A 6,238-nucleotide genomic window follows, 5' to 3' on the forward strand; every position below is an offset into this window, starting at 1 on the left:
ACACTCTTCGCAAAATTGGTTAAATTACAAACCCTGATAAACAGTGATTTTTAGTCAAAAAGAATCACCTTTCACAGCTCTATCTTTAATACCAATATCAGGTGTTCCTCTTTCAACATTTGATACAACACTGCTTACAATTTAGTCAGACTGGCGTATCAAGAAGTGCTCCAGACCCAAGAGACACAGCCGCTACTAAAATGCATACACAAAAAAAACAGCTTGTCAAATTTATAGGAACATAAAGCTTGACAGATTCATAGGGTATGCCTTAATTCATTATAAAAATAATTTTTCAAGTCGAATGAAACTATTGATGTATCTTTCTTAGGCTTGTTAAGGCCTTTCTTCACCCGTGACGAAGCAATAAAATTCGAAAAATATACAGGACGCTTTCCTAGGAATGTTTTCTGCTTGTCTATTCAATTTTGACGCTCATTTAAGAAGACAGGTTTCCGCAATAAGGTTTCATCTTGTGATTTTTTCCCCATCTCAATACCAAAACTATCTTTGGTAAAATTCTAGTTAATTGACTTCTTACTATCTCGGAAAGGGTTTAGGTTAGGAAAACAAAACTTTCAGGGATGGGTCTACAGGCTAAAGAATGTCCCGGGGAGGTATTTTAAAGTACCCACCTACCCACCTCCACTCCTTCTCTCTCTAGAGGGCCCTGAAATTTGCCTACATAACAGGTCTATACCTATTGAAATTTTGACAAAACAACATTCTACCTTAATTTTCAGTTTACTAGTTGCTTTTTCCCTGCCTTTAGTTCTGAAAATGTAATTCCTGTTATTTGAGTAGAATTTTGAGCCATATCAATACTTTTTTTTCAAAATTTCCGAAATATATTTGCATATCTTTAAAACCTTATAAAATGGAATTGAGCAAAGTTATGAAGCTAAAAACAATTTTGTTGTACTTCAATTAAGCAAAAGATCCATTTTGCAAGGTTTCACTTTTATAACATACATATTTTTAAAGGTCATCAAAGGTCAAAGCCCTCTAGAGGGAGAAGGAGTAGAGATAGTTCAAAATACCTTCCCGGGACATACTTTAGTCTGTAGATTCATTCCTGAAAGTTTTCATTTTCCTAACCTAAACCCTTTCTGAGATAGCAAGAAGTCAATTAACTAAAATTTTACCCTATCTTTTCATGGATTTGAGCGTGGTAACGTACATAGTAAATCGTTTTTGGCGTGAGGGGAGGGGTGATTTCAACCATAACAGCTAGACTAATAATACCCTTAATTTTGACAACCTCTAGGAAGACTCCCTTTATGTGCTCATTATACTACTAATGTCATTGAAGTCTTGGATTTAGTTGCTTTCCTTATTTTATTGAATTTATTCAGTTTTACAAACTTTCTGTGAAAATATTTGCCCAACAAAAGGATTTACATATTTAAATTCAGCCTTAAGCTACGATACTGTCACATACAAACACGTTTTGCTTTTTTAAACACTGTAAGTTACTTTGAAAATATACCTTAATAGGTAGGTATATCTAGGCCAAATTTTATTTTTACCTTAAAAAATCCTCTATCTTTTTTAGTTAAGCCTTTTCATTTCCCAATTTATTGTAACAAATTAATTCAATGACGGACATGAGCAAGAGTTTAAGCAGTTTCAAAGACTATTTTCAACTTGCTGTTTTAAGGTCACGTTAAAAAGTTCTACCGTAAGACACGCGGTATTTCGGAAACCTCCTTACAGGTAACATAAATGGCCGCCATATATTTTGAAAATAGGCAGCTATATTTTGCCAGTCTGTGAAATTTCTTCTACCAAAATATTAATAAAAAATCTATTACCTTATTCAAGGTTGTTTTAAGACTTTTCAAAGTCTATGAACAAGGGCAGGCACGTATGCAGGAATTTTTTTCGGAGGGGGGGGGCAAAACCTTCGAAACAGCAGATATAAAGTAGCACTTTTTTATTCAGTAATGCAAAAAGCACGTATATCGGAAAATACAGATTAACTTTAATCTGTAGTATTGTAGCGGATGGGGGGAAGAAGACTGAAGCCTCAAAAGTACGTTTTAGGCTCAGGTTATGTTCATAGCGTGTTAGAACCAGTGATTAATCTATTATATCAAACAGTTCGTGGTAACGAACTGTAGTAAGGAGCGACCCGGCTCAATAGTAACCAAAACTCTAAAAAATGGAATTTTGATATCAATAGCAACATCAAACGAATCGCATTTTAATGCTGATTTTAAATATATAAGTTTCATCAATTTTAGTTTGTACCTATAAAAAGTTACGAGCCTGAGAAAATTTGCCTTATTTTAGAAAATAGGGGAAAACACCCCCTAAGAGTCATAGAATCTTAATGAAAATCACACCATCAGATTCAGGTATCAGAGAACTCTATTGTAGAAGTTTCAAGCTACTATCTACAAAAATGTGGAATTTTGTATTTTTTGCCAGAAGGCAGATCATGGATGCGTTTATTTCTTTGTTTGTTTTTTTTTCCCCAGGAGTGATCGTATCAATCCAGTGGTCCTAGAATGTTGCGAGAGAGCTCATTCTAAAGGATATGAAAAGTTCTAGTGCCCTTTTTAAGTGACCAAAAAATTTGGAGGGCACCTAGGCCCCCTCACGCTAATTATTTTCCCAAAGTCAACGGATCAAAACTCTGAGATAGCCATTTTATTCAACGTAGTCAAAAACCCTTATAACTATGTCTTTAGGGACGACTTACTCCCCCACAGTCCCCGTGGGAGGGGCTACAAGTTACAAACTTTGACCAGTGCTTACATATAGCAATGGTTATTGTGAAGTGTACAGACGTTATCAGGGGGATTTATTGGTTGGGGGAGGATCTGAAAAGAGGGGGATATGTTGGGGGAACTTTCCATTGAGGAATTTGTCATGAGGGAAGAAAATTTCCATGAAAGGAGCTCAGGATTTTCTAGCATTATTTAAAAAAAAACGATGAAAAAATAAATATGAAAAAATTTTCAACTGGAAGTAAGGAGCAGCATTAAAACTTAAAACGGACAGAAAATATTACGCATATAAGGGGCTCACCTCCTCCTAATACCTCACTCTTTACGCTAAAGTATTTTTAGTAATTTCAACTATTTATTCTACGGCTTTTGTGAATCAGGGGTCATTCTTAATGAATTGGGACAAAATTTAAGCCTTAGTGTAAAGAGCGAGGTACTGACGAGGGGGTGAACCCCCTCATATATGTAATAAAAACATGAGAATACAAAAGTTTGTTACGTAAGCTAATTTATAAGTTACGTATATCTTTTACTAATAAAAACATTCGTAAGAAATTGAAAGTTCTAGTTGCCTTTTTAAGTAACAAAAAAATCGGAGGGCAACTAGGCTCCCTCCCCCACTCTTTTTTTCTCAAAATCATTCAATCAAAACTATGAGAAAGCCATTTAGCCAAAAAAAAAAAAAAAATGCAAATTTCGTTTCAATTATTCCTCTGCGGAGAGCCAAAATCAAAGCATGCATTTAATTCAAAAACGTTCAGAAATTAAATTAAAAAAAAAAAAACAATTTTTTTTTAACTGAAAGTAAGGAGCGACATTAAAACTTAAGACGGACAGAAATTAATTAGTACATGAAAGAGGCTGCTTCCTCATCAACGCCCCGCTCTTTACACTAAACTTTTTACTGTTTTAAAAAGAAGAGTTGAGAGAAAGAGTCAAACTTTAGCGTAAAGAGCGGGGCGTTGATGAGGAAGCAGCCCCTTTCATATACGAAGTAATTTCTGTTCGTTTTAAGTTTTAATGTCGCTCCTTACTTTCAATTAAATTTTTTTTTTTTTTTATTTAATCCCACTGAAAGGGAAATTTATGGTTAACAGTGCAATATGGGTGCTGTGGGGGTAGTTCTTTTATTGTAAAAACGTAGATTTTAATGAAAAATGATAGTTTCCAAAATTGATCCATTAAAAGCTGTACTTTATCCTGAAAAGGGGGGATAAACGCCCTAATATCAAGGGTAATTCTATTTTGCTGTGGAAAGCAAACTCTCTTTACAAAAAAAAAAAAAAAATAACAGTAGAATTGCTAATCACTTCAAAGAGGGCAAACATTTAGACACAAAATGGGTTAATTGGAAAGTGACTTGACCGGATAATTGCATGCTGTAAAATCCCCCCAAAAAAGGCTTCACACATTTATCTAGATTCGTAATAAATGTCCTACTTTGCCAGAAATCCCAAGAAACCATTGGGATTTTAAACATTACACAAAATTTCGGGGGGGGGCCTGAAGGCCCCCCCTGTGTACATGCCAGAACAAGGGTGTATCTGGTATTTTTTCAAGGGAGGGGTGGTAATCAAATCTTTACAAAACGCAAAAAAAAAATTGTTTACATGTACGTTTTGTTACTTTTCTACGGATCGAAAAAATTTAGTGGAGGGGTCTTAAAAATAGACTTCCCAAGGCCTATGGACTATTTTTCAGGGGAAGGGGGGAGGAAGGGTAAAAAATCTTTACAAAACACAAAAATATTGTTTATATGTAGGTTTCGTCACTTTTCTACGGGTCGGAAAAAACCTAAGGGAGGATTTTCAAACCTAATGAAAACTTTTCAAACCATGGATCAGGCTTTACCCATAGACCTATGCAATACTGAAAATCCTTAAATAGAGCATATGTTATAGAAATATCAAATTAAGCTTAAAAAGAGCCAATATTTGAGATGGAAAGGAGGAAAGGAATAGTCTCCCTCTTATCTGCAGTAGCTCTTTTTATTAAATCTTGATTGGAATTGTGATACTCTTTTGTTGGTGATGTTATTACAAATAAAAAACACACTAATCCAAATGCAAATTGTTTTCAAAATAGCACAAATAATAGTCTGTTCTATAGACGGTTTTTAAGTACGGTAGCCCTAATTTTTTGCGGCAATTCCTAGTTGTTTCAAGTTTGATCATTCAGTTTAATTTCTGCTTGTTTAAGGTTGAATTTATTAATCCACAAGGGTGCTCAAATAGGAGAGGACAGGGGGCAGTAGCTTCCACCAACTTTTCTTCAGTACCTTTTAGGTATTTTAATAGTAAATAAAATACTCCCTTAAATATTGAAAAAGTAATATTTTCGTATATTTATAAAACAAATATAAGAAAATCGCTCCCTGCCCTTATGTTTACATAAATTTACACCCGTGAATAAATTGCATTATATGTTGATTTTTAATTTACTTTAATTATTAAATAGTTTTTAAGAATGCACTGGCTAAACATGTTATTAAAAAAGCTTCCGAAAAAGAAATTTTCAAAGAACAAAAAAGAGCCATATTAAAACTTAAAAGGTAACAGTAAAAGTTGTGAAGCCCATTGCATGATTTGCGTTTTATTGAAAATTATATCTTGAACAGTGTGGTTTTGTTTTATCAAAACATCAATTCAAAAAAAAAAAAAAAAAAAAAAAAAAAAAAAAAAAAAAAGCAGAAAAAGTGAAATAATTTTCCAAGCCTAAAACTACCACAAATCACTATAAAAAAATAAATGAAACTCAAAACGAAAATATATTACAATCATAGGCCAAGTCAAACTCAAAACAAGCAAAGTTTAACATTAGTGGGGCTGATAACCCCCAAGCCTTCTCAAGACAAGAACATAATTTGGACTTTAATGAAAAAAAATGAACATGGTTTGTCAGTTTCTATTTATTCCTCGAAGTCTTAATAATTTTCTATATATTAAAATGAAAAAAGTGAAAAAATTTGAAACATATTTGTTTTCTATGATGAACAAAATGACTGCCTTAAAATTTGACTGGATATGTTTGACTTCTGACTTTTACTGACATAATAAGCAAAAATATAAACTATTAGCCTACAAAATCATTACGCTAGACAACAATTTTAACTTTGCTAAAGCGTAGCGATTAACTACATAAACTTTCCTAAAGGCGTCCTAAGTAAAAAAAAAAAAAAAAAGAAGAAAAACCTATATAAATATTCCTAGAAAAATCCTAGACTACTTAAAATATTAATATAAAAAGAAACAAGAGCTAAGAGCTCGTATGGCACTTGTGACGAGGCAAGAAGAGCTAAGAGCCAAGAGCTCATATGGTACGAGCTCTAACAAAATTCTAAGAATCAATAGAATGATTAAAAAGGAAAATCAGAGGCTTAATGCCGATCAGGATTTAAAATAAGAGCTCTGAGTCACAATGTCCTTCTAAATATCAAAATTCATTAAGATCCGATTACCCAATTGTACGTAATAAATACCTCATTTTTTTCTAATTTTTCCTCT

At 33.3% G+C, this 6,238-nt stretch overlaps 1 protein-coding gene across 1 annotated transcript in view; it reads right to left on the bottom strand.

Annotated features, from left to right (window-relative positions):
- Nucleotides 1–172, bottom strand: part of LOC136033354 (sushi, von Willebrand factor type A, EGF and pentraxin domain-containing protein 1-like) — a 306,644-nt gene extending 306,472 nt beyond the window's left edge. Inside the window, exon 1 of the mRNA XM_065714145.1 lies at nucleotides 69–172. The gene's annotated coding sequence lies outside the window, so the exon portion shown is untranslated. The remainder of the gene's footprint in view (nucleotides 1–68) is intronic.
- Between the last annotated feature and the right edge of the window lie 6,066 nt (nucleotides 173–6,238).

The sequence above is a fragment of the Artemia franciscana genome, chromosome 11 (genome assembly GCF_032884065.1).
Source record: "Artemia franciscana chromosome 11, ASM3288406v1, whole genome shotgun sequence".
NCBI classification, from domain to species: domain Eukaryota; kingdom Metazoa; phylum Arthropoda; class Branchiopoda; order Anostraca; family Artemiidae; genus Artemia; species Artemia franciscana.